The sequence below is a fragment of the Vicia villosa genome, linkage group LG5 (assembly GCF_029867415.1).
Source record: "Vicia villosa cultivar HV-30 ecotype Madison, WI linkage group LG5, Vvil1.0, whole genome shotgun sequence".
In the NCBI taxonomy this organism is placed as follows: Eukaryota; Viridiplantae; Streptophyta; class Magnoliopsida; order Fabales; family Fabaceae; genus Vicia; species Vicia villosa.
Window position 1 is genome coordinate 150,852,575 of NC_081184.1, and position 12,308 is coordinate 150,864,882.

Here is a 12,308-nt window from a genome sequence, read left to right on the forward strand (position 1 = left end):
GAAAGTCTATAAAAACAAATGTTTTTACTATGCCCATAATATCCCTAATATTATTTGATTCAATATGGTGTTTACTGTTTGTGTTTTGTATTCCAGGTAAAATGGGTCAAAAGTTTGATTGTGATGGAAAAAGAATCATGGATCTTTTGGTTCGAATTATCGATGTCTAGAGCATGGTCAATAAAAGGAAATTGAGGATCTTGAAATGCTTCTATTGGATTCTATTGGATTCAGCTGTATAATATTATACTATTTTGTTCTCATATTTTTACAGTGTATTTTATAAATTTAAAAATCATATTACAATACTTAAATAAGAAAATGAAATATGTATAAGCTTTTGTTACACAAATATGTATTAGTTTTATTAATATATTTTGTTTTTTGTTTATGAAATTGAGTATTATCTTGCAGGTTTTTTCAATGGATTTTCATGGAAATGTCTCAACATCTATAGATTTATTGACAATTTCTTTCGTATATTATTGATAATCTCTTTCATATATGCTTGAATTTGGACTTTAAATTATATTAAAGTTGGAGATAATGTTGTTTCGTACATATAATTTTATTTGATACTTTATATTCCAATAGGTTGAGATGCAAAGTAATTTACTTTGTAAGTATTACCTTTAAAGTATTATTGTTTAAACTTCTCAAACCATTAGTGAAACTTACCCTTTACAATTTTAACATTCATACTCAAAATCATAATATTTAAAATTGATCTCTTTCTTCTCTATTATTAATCATTATTATAAATTATTAATATTAATAATAATTAAATAAATAATTATTCAAAATAAATAAATAAATAATTATTAGTATGATACTTCAATGCTAGAATTAATTATTAAATTTATTTATTAAAATAATAAATTAATAAATGAAATGTGAATAGAAGAAAGAAATGGAGGTGATACCATTCTGTTATTGATAATAAAATATAAGAAAGAAATAGATTATGACATGCCATTTCAAAAATTCAAATAATATAGTTGATAAAGCATTATCCAAATCTTTTTTATTTTTAAATGGTTACCGATAATATTGATCTATTAAAAAATTTGCACACATCTCTTTTATTTATTTTTACATAATATTTGTGATATAGTAAATGAGAAGGTGTCAATAATTAATGTTGTGAAATTATATAATTATTGTGGCATTAATTTTCTTAATTCAAATTGATTTGAATCCTTTAAATATTTCAATTAGGCGTGCTACATCAGCTTGCAAACAAAACTTTTTGTATTAATAAAAATATTATTTAACATGATACTCCCTCCGTTTCAAAATATAAGAGAAAAAATATATATTTTTCATAAGAGAAAAAAATTATCTTTCATATTTTCAAGATAAAATTAAATGCAAATTGCATTTGATTTATATTCTCTTTCATCTTTTCTGTAACCAACAACCAATCAGAATTATTTTTACATCTTTCTAAACACTTTATTTCATTAAACCTACAAATTAAATGAATATCTTTATACTTTTCTTTGTGTGTTTTTGTTTTCTCTCTTATATTTTGGGACGGAGAGAGTATTTTTTAGACATTTATCATATAATTATAATAAAAACATCAAAATAATAAAAAATATTAAATATATTGATTTATTTAAATAGGTGTAATTAGTTATGGGGTCTATTAATTATTTATTTGCAGTTCATTACAATATTTAATGAATAAATTAAAACTATACTTATTAATTGACCCGAGCGAACACAAGTCTATTTTTTTTAATAAAAAGATCTGGAATGATTTGAAGTGAATGTGTTAATCTAAACCAACAAACACCGTACAAAAACGGGAAAATCAACCAACACCGTACTAAAACAGGAAAACCAACAAACATCGCACAAGACGATGAAAACTTAAAAACACACAAAATAATATTAATATTACTCTTCATATTTGTATATATTTTTCTTATAGTATTTTAAAAGTTTTATAAACTTCTATTATGTATATCACATTTTATAAAAAATTAAAATAATTATTATAAGAGAAGAGAATGTATATTTTATCTCTATTAGAATTAATTTCCTTATTTGTAAAAAATTAAAATAAATTATTTAATATTTATGATATATTTTATTTTAATTTTAGACATATGCAAATCAAATAAAATAGAGTATATTTTTTAAAATTGTGCTATTTTACTATTAAATAAATATATTATTTGTAAAAGACCTAAAAAGTGCAAATGAGATATAAACTAAAAACAAATTAATATTTTATGTTGTATTTTAATATGAAGAAATACCATAGGTTTATAAATGGTGAAATTAAATTTGAAGATGACAATATCATTTTATTTCTATGAAAATTGATTCAGTCAATTAAGTATGATTTATTTTATTAATTTATGGAAAAAAAACATAAGACAATTATAATTGATGAATACACATATTTTGCATGTTTACCAGTATTTTTAGATTATTTATTATTTTTATTAATTTTAAAAAATTTAGTTAAAAAAAGATTTGAAGAAATGGGGCGCTCCTTCCCTCTTTTGTAGGATAGTTTTTTATTTTATTTTATTTATTTATTATTCATTTAATTTTATTTTGTTAATATATTTTAAATATTGATTAATAAATAAACCATAATAGCTTTAGATTTGGTCTTTTATTTTCTTTTTTTAAAAAATAATAATAAAATAATAATTAAACTTTTTAGAACCCTGAATGCCCCTTGTTGCACCCCAAAATTTGCCCATCTAATTATTCTTAATTGGCTTACATATCTCATTCATTTACATCTTAGGTCATCAATAAACTCATGCATTCATTTAATCAATAACTTGGGGTGAGATCAAGGGTCTTGGAAATTAAGAATTCTACTTCACTCAAGCTTGATTCATTTGGTTCTTCTGTGAATATGGGACTATGGGAGCAAGGCTTGGATCCATGGGTATTGTAGACTTCTACGTCATCATCATACAAGGGTATTCCATTTCAAGGAGCTTGGATTATGGTTTCATCTTATTTATAAAAGTATAACATATTGGGTTATTGGTTCACAATTTATATAGGTTTTAGACTTTGTGAGAGTTGGAGTTTTACTTGGTATTTTATGAATCCTAGCTAGATTGGAAGTATTCGGCCGAGACTTTTGAGCAAGCCTATATTATATTTTGAGGTTATCTCGTCATGGACATGCATTCAAGGTTACGAGAATTCAAATTCAAATCAAGCATCAATGTTATATCATTTCATCACCATTTGCAAGAAGAGAAGAAATTCAAATTTTATTACATTTCATTTGAACAAAGCCCATTACAAATTCCATTTACAAATTAAAAGAAAAAATAACAAGCTGCAAGATCCCTTCATTCTCCAAGGTTTCCACATCTTCATCTACATTCATACCTATGCTGTTCATTTTCGCGAGCGTGCGACAGGTGGCGACTCTGCTGGGGATGTGATAGACCTGTGCTGGTCCATTCTTAGCGAGTCGATCCTAGCCTTCGTTTGTTTGTTTATTGGGTGTGCTTATATATTGTTTATGCTTCGCTTCATTTATTTTATACTTGCATATCACATTTATTTACTGCTTGCATATCATGTTTATTTTCTCGCATTCTGGACTATATTATGGGTCCCCGCGGGGACCACATATTTTCTCTGTTTGCAAGTTGGGTGGGATGTTCTATGAGGTAAAAGGCCCAATACCCAGGCCAGAGTGATACTTAGGCTACCTAGGACAGAGTGGATAGTCATGACGCCAACAGAATGTCAGGTTCTGTTGATTGCGATCATGAGACCCACGACCAGTTGAGGTTCAAATGGGATACCATTGTTGGCATGTATTTGCGACACCCCTTTTCCCTTTTGTCCCGTGCCTTGCACGGGTATAGATACTAGTTGTTCTTTAATTCATTAATGCATGAGGGAAGTGTAAGAAACATCTTTTGTAATCAATTATCAAAAGATAAGTTTAATGTGTTAGTATGATTCACATTTAGATATTCAAAGTATCTTGAAGAGAGTTTGTCATTAATCATTAATGCATCCAATATATAATAGGGAAATGCTAACCAGTGCCCTCAGGGCAATGGTTAAGACTTTAAAATAGTAAATTTATCTCGTTAATATGCATATTTAATGGCTTGGAAATTGAAATATTAAATTTTCTATAAAATATTTTTTTTAGAATGCTTAACCATTGCCATGAGAGCACTAGTTAGCAAGACCTTATATAATAATTAGTGAGAGCAAATCGAACCTAAAGGTTAGTATGAATTTACACACTTCGAATTTTCAAGTGCAATCTTCATTAACACCTTATTCGTTCTAGTGCTGCTACATATTTCCAACAACCACAATATCCAACCATCTTTAGGTTCAATTGTTACTTAAACAATAACAGTGTCACTCAAAGTTATGACATCTAATCTTGTGAAATTGGATAAATTTGATGGAGGCAACTTATTCGTTGGGAGGAAAAGATGAATTTATTGCGTACAATGTTGAAAGTGGTATATGTTTTGAATACAATGAAGAAACAATTGCTGGAACTATAGATAGACAAAATAGGATAATGTTGACTACATTTGCATGACCCATATTCTCAACAATATGTTAGACTCCTTGTTCGATAGCTATCAAAGCAGACAGTCTACAAATGATTTATGGGTTAAACTAGAGCTAAGACACATGCAAAAAGACGCTACGAGTAAGAAATTTCTTAGTTCTCATTTCAATAGTTATAAAATGGTACTCCCTTCGGCCTTATTTATAAGCAAAGATTCATTTTTCAGGTTCATTGAGTAATGAATGTATCCGGTCTATTATATAGACTAGATACATTTATTACTCAATGAAACTGAAAAATGAATCTTTGCTTATAAATAAGGTCGGAGGGAGTATATAATAGACCTGTTATGAAATAATTACATGAAATTGAACGTATTCTTGATAGTTACAAGCAACACAAAATGAACATAGACGAAACCATCAATATATCATCCAAAATATACTAATTGTCCCCTTCATGGAAGCGAATAAAAAGGACCGTGAAACATAAAAAGGAGGATATATCTCTTGAGTCATTGGGTAATCATCTCTGGTTAGAAGAAGAGTATCGCAAAGAAGAAGATACTAAGACAATTTACTCATGAGAAGATACATGTTATGGTAGATAGAAAATCTAACAAGTCCAATGATAATATGAACATAAATGATTAAGAGATTCATGACAGCGATGAAAATTGACAAAGAAAAAGAAAGAAGAGAAGTTGCTTCCATTGTAGAAAACTGATACATTTTAAAAGTGAATGTAGGTTCTTAAAAAAGACGAACAAAGAGAAGAAAATAGGGGCACGAAAGAATTATCTTGTTGCATAGAAGTAACTTATAGAAATTACTCACATTAAAGAATGTGTACTCTATGCTGAAAATGTTATAATTAAGTTTGTGTTGTATGTAATAAAGTGTTTTTTTTTTTATAATTTTTATGTTATATTTATATGATAGTGACACTACTACAAAAAGTATATACAACAACGCCAAAGTTCCAATGATATCCTATACACCATCGTAATATGTTAAAGTTGAAGCGCTTGATGATATAAAAAGTAATTTAATGACGGTTGTTCTTGAAAATCGTGGTGATAAATTATGCATAACAAGCTTCGATTCCCAACAACTACATTTTTTCTATTTTTCGAGTACATTAAGCTCGTGGCACTTAAGTCATTATTGAAAACATAAATTGAAAATGATTTAACAACGGTGGATTGACTCAAGCGTGGTTAAAGGTTTTACTGATAAATTAAAACAAAACATATTTTGCATTTCTTTCATAAGATGCCCTAGGCGAACAAGCAAACCAAAGACGACAGCAGAAGCGTAGTCTGTATCGTTATCATATCCATTCATTTGGAACTCAAATCTTCACCCTCTCTGTTCATTTGAATCGCAAATCTTCAACATCTTTATTCTTGTTCTCGTCCTTATCGTCAAACTACGGTACTCTTCATCTTCGGTTTTCACTCCTTTTTTCTGGGTACATGTTGCTTGCTTCATATTTTGTTCAATGCTGTATATTGTTCTTGGTTCCTATTTACCGTTTGTTTGTTGTTCTGTTTGTGATCATGTTGTACATTATACATATTTCATATGCTTTTGGTTTTTCTATTGGATATAGAAGTGAACAAAAATTACATTTTTGTGATGGATATGCATATGCTTAAGGTTTAGAGTTATATTTTTGTTATGAATATGCTTTAGTTTTTGGATATGATTTAGATTTTGGTGTGTTATAATTTCTAAGTATTTTTTTTTTTGTATTTTTCGTTTTGTTGCAAATGTGTTTTAATTTTATTCAGATTTAGTAGCATATAAGAAACCTTAATCATATAAAAAAGCCCTAGATTAGATGTAACCTTAAGCTAACAAATAAGAAACCATAGAATAAAAATTTCATTTAGGCTCTGTTTGGTAAAACTAGCTGATAGCTGGTAGCTGGTAGCTTTTAGCTGGTAGCTGGTAGCTGATAGTTGATAAGCTAATGTGAGTGTTTGGTAAATTAGCTGTTTCATTAGCTGATAGATACAAAATGACATTAATGGTATTTTAATTAATGAGGGTAATAATATATTTTAGTTAAAATAATAAGGGTATTAATGGAAGAAAAACTCACAAGCTAAAAGCTACAAGCTCAAAAGCTACTTCAATTAGCTTTTGAAAAAAAAGCTAAAAGCTAGTAAAAAAGCTACAAGCTAAAAGGTAAAATAGAGTTACCAAACAAAGCTTTTTTATTAATTCGAGCTGAAAAGCTAAAAGCTCTTTTTTTTGTCTTACCAAACATACTCTTAATAAACTTACAAAACATTTGAAAATAGTAAAACTTACAAAAAAACTCATTAAATAATTTTTTTTATTAATCATATCTAAATTCTTTGGTTGAGAGAAAGTTTGACCAAATATAATTTTCTTCATCATCATCATTATCAGAATGGATGGTGATTGGCTTTTTCACCCTACTTCTTCTTGATGTCCTCTTCCTGAAAGCTCTCCTAGGTCTCAAAGATTCGATAACAGGGTCTCTTTCAACGACTTTGACCTCTACAGCCACATCAACTTTTGTTCTCTCGACATTGGATGAAATACTCATTTTTTGTTTTGATTGTTCCTCTTCTCTGATTTATTTGGATGAAGTTTCAGCAGAAGTACTCATTTTGATTCTTCTTCTTCTTCTTTTCTAATTTCTTTGGATGAAGTTTTTTTGTGTTTTGGTTCAAAGAGGTTTTCAGCTTTTAAATTGGTTATTCTGACTCGTCCTCTTCTCTTATCTTTGAAAGTCTAAAAGCCAAAAATTTTGCATGCATGTTAATATTCCTTCTTTAAGTCTCCACGTTTTATTCTCTTAAAAGTTGGAAAGATCTTCTGGATGACTAGCTACCTCGAGTTGTTGAATACATCTTTTTGTCTTTTCAAAATTCTTTTTCCTTATTTGATATTTCTTCAACTCCTTCTTATGCATAATTTGATGCAATAATATGTACATTGTAGGTTGTTCGGTTTAATGGAATTGTGTCATTGATGTAATACAAATTTTGATATTCAATTCACTTATGGGTGTATATTTTTAAAAGCAGAGAATTCCTTTTTTAAAAACAACATATATTTTGACAACAGTTATAAAAACTAATCGTGGTTGTATATTGAACGCGAGAATAATATAAACTTTAAAATGTCGCTGCTTAGAATCGAACATGAGAGCTTTAGATTTATCACAACGGTTGAGTTAATTAACCATTGTGATATCGCGTGCGCTTTCTAGTATACTACAACGGTCTTTTGATCGTGATTGTAAGTAACAAATTTATAACAATACTCTACATAACAACGCTAAGACCTGTGTGATTAAATATCTTTTTCAACAACGGTTAAATGTCTTTTTCGTAGTAATGTGAGATTTGTATTTGTTTAAAAAAAGTTGAATATAAAAGTTGATTGTTAATATTTTCATAAATATTGATCATAAAATATTGAATTTGAATTTAATAAAATTAGATATATAAATAAATATACATATAATTATTTTCATATATTTTGTACTAATGTCATTTGATATATCTTTAAAATAAAAAAAAATTGTTTTCTTCATATTATTAAAACCATTAAGTGTTATGACATAAGGTTGAATCTTGTGTCCTTTAAGATATAATATAAATTATAATGGTTGCTAATTGTACAATAAATTTTAAGTTTATATATGTGTTGTAGGTTATGAATAATAAGAGACATTTCGTAATTCTAATTGGTCTGTAATTTTTCTTGTTGGCGGGGTTTTTTCCCGTTTCGTGTGTAATCGGATTTTGAGAAGATTTAGTTCTCCGTTTTATTAATATCTTGCTTACAAAAAAAATGATAAGAGACACTTTAAAAGAATTGAAATTAATTCTAAAAGTTTAAATTTAATTTTTATATGTGTTTACGCTTAACATCACATAATCATCTTTATGTGATAAATGTTGAATATGATAATTTTATGATCGTGATTGTATTAAGTATAGAAATTTGGTAATCATGTTTTTACATGCTTTTCGTATTAAGTGAATTATGTCGTGTGCTTATTGAAAGGAAAGAGATACTTTAAATCATATCGCTTGTGATTAAATTGTTTAATAATAAATGTTGAATGATTTAAAATGTTACTATAAGATACAAAGTTATTTAGTGGCTATATTGTTATGGTTGTGTGATAGTTGGTTAAACTATCAAAAATAAATAAAAGACATAGTTACGTGTGTGTTTGAATATTCAAAATTACTAAAATAGAAATAACTTGCAATCAGCTGACGAAATAATTGACAATGATATGTTGTAGAAGGCATCATGTCGGAATGTAATGCAAGGCCATATCTAATTAATCACCAATAATGATCATTGGCTGGGGAGAGGTGTCTGGCTACACTGAGGCCATGCCCCATGCTAGTGCGTACATCCCTCTCAGAGAAAACCAAGTGTCAGATCCTTAAAGGTACTCTCTTGAACGCATGGCCGCATAGGACATTTGATACGACTTCTATGCTGCTCACCATGAGACGGTTCCGTGGGATGACATAGCCATTTATTCTAGATGATTGGATGCCAGTTCGACCATCACTGTTCGTTATCTTCTAGAGCGCGTCATGCGGTAGTTCGATTATTGTCAGACGATATCTTGCGACCCTCTTGATGACCCGTCAGCAGATAAAGGAGGTCTTTGCAGATTGGGAGCATCACATGGTTACTGATGAGGCTTGGGCGACCAGATCAGAGAGAGATTGCAGATGTGCAGACATGCACATCACTTGGTACTTCACGATGTCATACCCCTACATGATCCCCACTACAGTTGGATCACCGCCCAGGCCAACCCATTAGGAGATCTTGCAGACTCATTAGTCTCAGTTGGACCACACTGCCGATGTTCTTCCTCGCTGTCGTGAGATACTTGACATGGCGCGGGCAGGCATTGTTGATGATTTCTTCCCTAATGGGTCTGATCACATACATATACTAAATGGTATCATTAGGGTGACAGATATGACATTTTTGTACTGTCAACATTGTGTCAGGACTAGTGGAGCACTTGACGATAGAGGCAGAGTAGCCAGCATACGACGCGGTGGACGCAGAGGCAGGGCCAGAGGCATGGTAGAGGAGGAAGATGTTGTCCGGCACACACAATAGTGATGCATGTGGTTTTATTGGTGTCTGTATATTGATTACATTTATGCACTTTAATTGGATCATGTATTTGACACTATTTTGGATGATTTATACGATGTACTCTTTTGTTGTACTATATTTTATTATCTTTAAATTGCATTACTTTGATGTATTATAATTTGACGTTTCATTTTTGTTAAAAATATTGAAGTTTTCGAGTGAAATAACACTGATTTAAGATATAGCAGAAAGTTTCATAGGTACATCTATGGAACACTCAATTTATAACATGTCGCGCAGATACATCTATGAAAGAATTACTGAAGTTAAATATTTTGAATTTTCTCAATGTTCACTATTTTTTTTAACGCTTCCGTAGATGTACATACGGAAAAAACCAAAATTTTTAAATAAAAATGTGCTTCCGAATGTGTATCTACAGAATCAGGGGTCATAAGGAGTGAATTTATATATTCTCTAATAAAATTAAGAGTGAAGTCCCATTTTAGTCCCTCACAAAAACTATAGAGGTCAGATTAGTCCTTGAGAAAAAAAAAGTCCCTATTAAATCCCTTACAAAATTTAACCGAGCCATGTTAGTCCCTCAACTAACATTTTTTTAAAATCGGTTTTTTTCTTACTTTTGAACTGTGACTGAACTGCTAATAAAGACTCATTTTAGTCCCTCACAAAAAAGGAAGAGTCCAAATTAGTCCCTATGAAAAAAAATCTATATTTAATCCCTTACAAAATTTAATCAAGCCATGTTAGTCCCCCTTTTAGTATTTTTTTCAAATCGATTTTTTTTTTTAAATTGTGACTGTACTCCCTATTTTACAACTGTTGAATTGAAATTATTTATGAAAGGATTGTAGATAAATCATCGCGATACCACGACGTTCTTTTCTTTATTTGGTTTATTATCAAGCGTATGGGTGGGTGACTATGGTTTTTGTAGTTATATATTCTTTGTGTATTAGGTGTCGTTATTGTTTTAATTGTTAATGATATTTTAAGAAGGTTTAGTTTTGTTACTAAGGTGATTTAGGATAATTTCTTGCTTTTGTAAATAATACTTGTGGCGAAAATAATACATGTAACACTCCATTTATTTTCATAATTTAATTTAATTAAATTAATTGAATTATGAGGAATTAAGCAATTGGGCTTGAGTTGTGGTTAGTAAGGGAGGGGGTGCATTGGTAGGCCCTATTACTAATTAAAATAATTTTATTTTATTCTTAATAAAATAGAAGGAGTGGTAGAATAGAGAAGGTTACAGTATTGGGAAAAGAAGTCTGAACGTGAAAAGAGAAGAGGAACGGAGAAGTGCGACCGAGGAAGAACGAAGAATCAACCTTCAGGTAAGGGGGGACTCTTCCGTTTATCTTCTATTATGGGATTATAGATAATATGATAGAATTGATCGTGTTATCCGTACCAATTGGGTTGTGCTTAGGTTGTAGAAATGTTAGGTTTTGGGAGGATTTACACGTAATGAATATGCTGATTCGTGTAATGGTGTTATTTGGATGGTTTGAATGTATTATAATGTGCTATAATATGTGTTTGTTGCACTGTATGCGAAATCTGATTGGAATGGGTTGAATTGGTAATGATTTGGTGAAGGAAGGGTAAAATCGCAGGCTGTTTTCTGCTATTCTGAGCGCTGGGATTCGCCAGTTCGCGCCGCGTCCAGGAGTTGGCGCCGCGAACAGCTTGGCAGAAGACCAGGAAGCTTTGTTGCGCTCAGTACGCGCCGCGAACATATGACCGCGCCGCGAGGGCGTAGTTTTTATTCGTTCCGCGCCGCGAACCTTTGTTTGCGCCGCGAAGGCGTAGTTCCTATTCGTTCCGCGCCGCGAACCGTGTGTGGCGCCGCGTGCTGTTAGTTGTTGCGACTGTCCATTTTGAAAAGTTTTAAAGAGGTGTAACTTTTAAACCGTAAACCGGATTTTGGTGCCGTTTCGAGTACAGTGAGGCTAATCAGATAATTTATATACTCAAATGGTGTTTGGAGTTGTGGCTCGAACTATTTTTTTTTAAAACACCGAGCTTATTTGTTTGTGGTAGGATATGCTTGTAGGTACACTAATGAATGTTTACCTGTATAATGTTGTGGTTGTAACTGGTGTCTATTGTACATGTATTGTTGGTATAAAATATGTGTCTTATTGATGATTATGACATTAATCGATGTATGTGGGTGATGAGCATGTTATGGTTGATGCATGCATTCATAATCATTATGTGGCTGGTCCTTGACGATGGTGGATCAGTGGTAGCTAATTCCCATTGTGAGGAATTAGTGAGTGGGTGTTACCGTATCCTTGATGATGGTGGATTGGTGAGTTGGGTTATATCCCAGATTTTTGGTACCACATGCATGTAGTTGCATTGCATTAGGTTGTTTTACTATTATAACATGAATGGAAGACTGTCCAGTGTTATAATATGTGTTAAATTAGTTGTTTGCCTTCTGATTCTATGGTTTGTATCTGATCATAACTGTAATTGGGTGAATGGCATGTGAAATGATATTTTACTATTTATATCTTATAACATTAGTTAAATGTGAATGAGACTCACCCTTACTGTTGTTATTTTTCAGATTGAGGAGTAGCTCTCGTACTTGG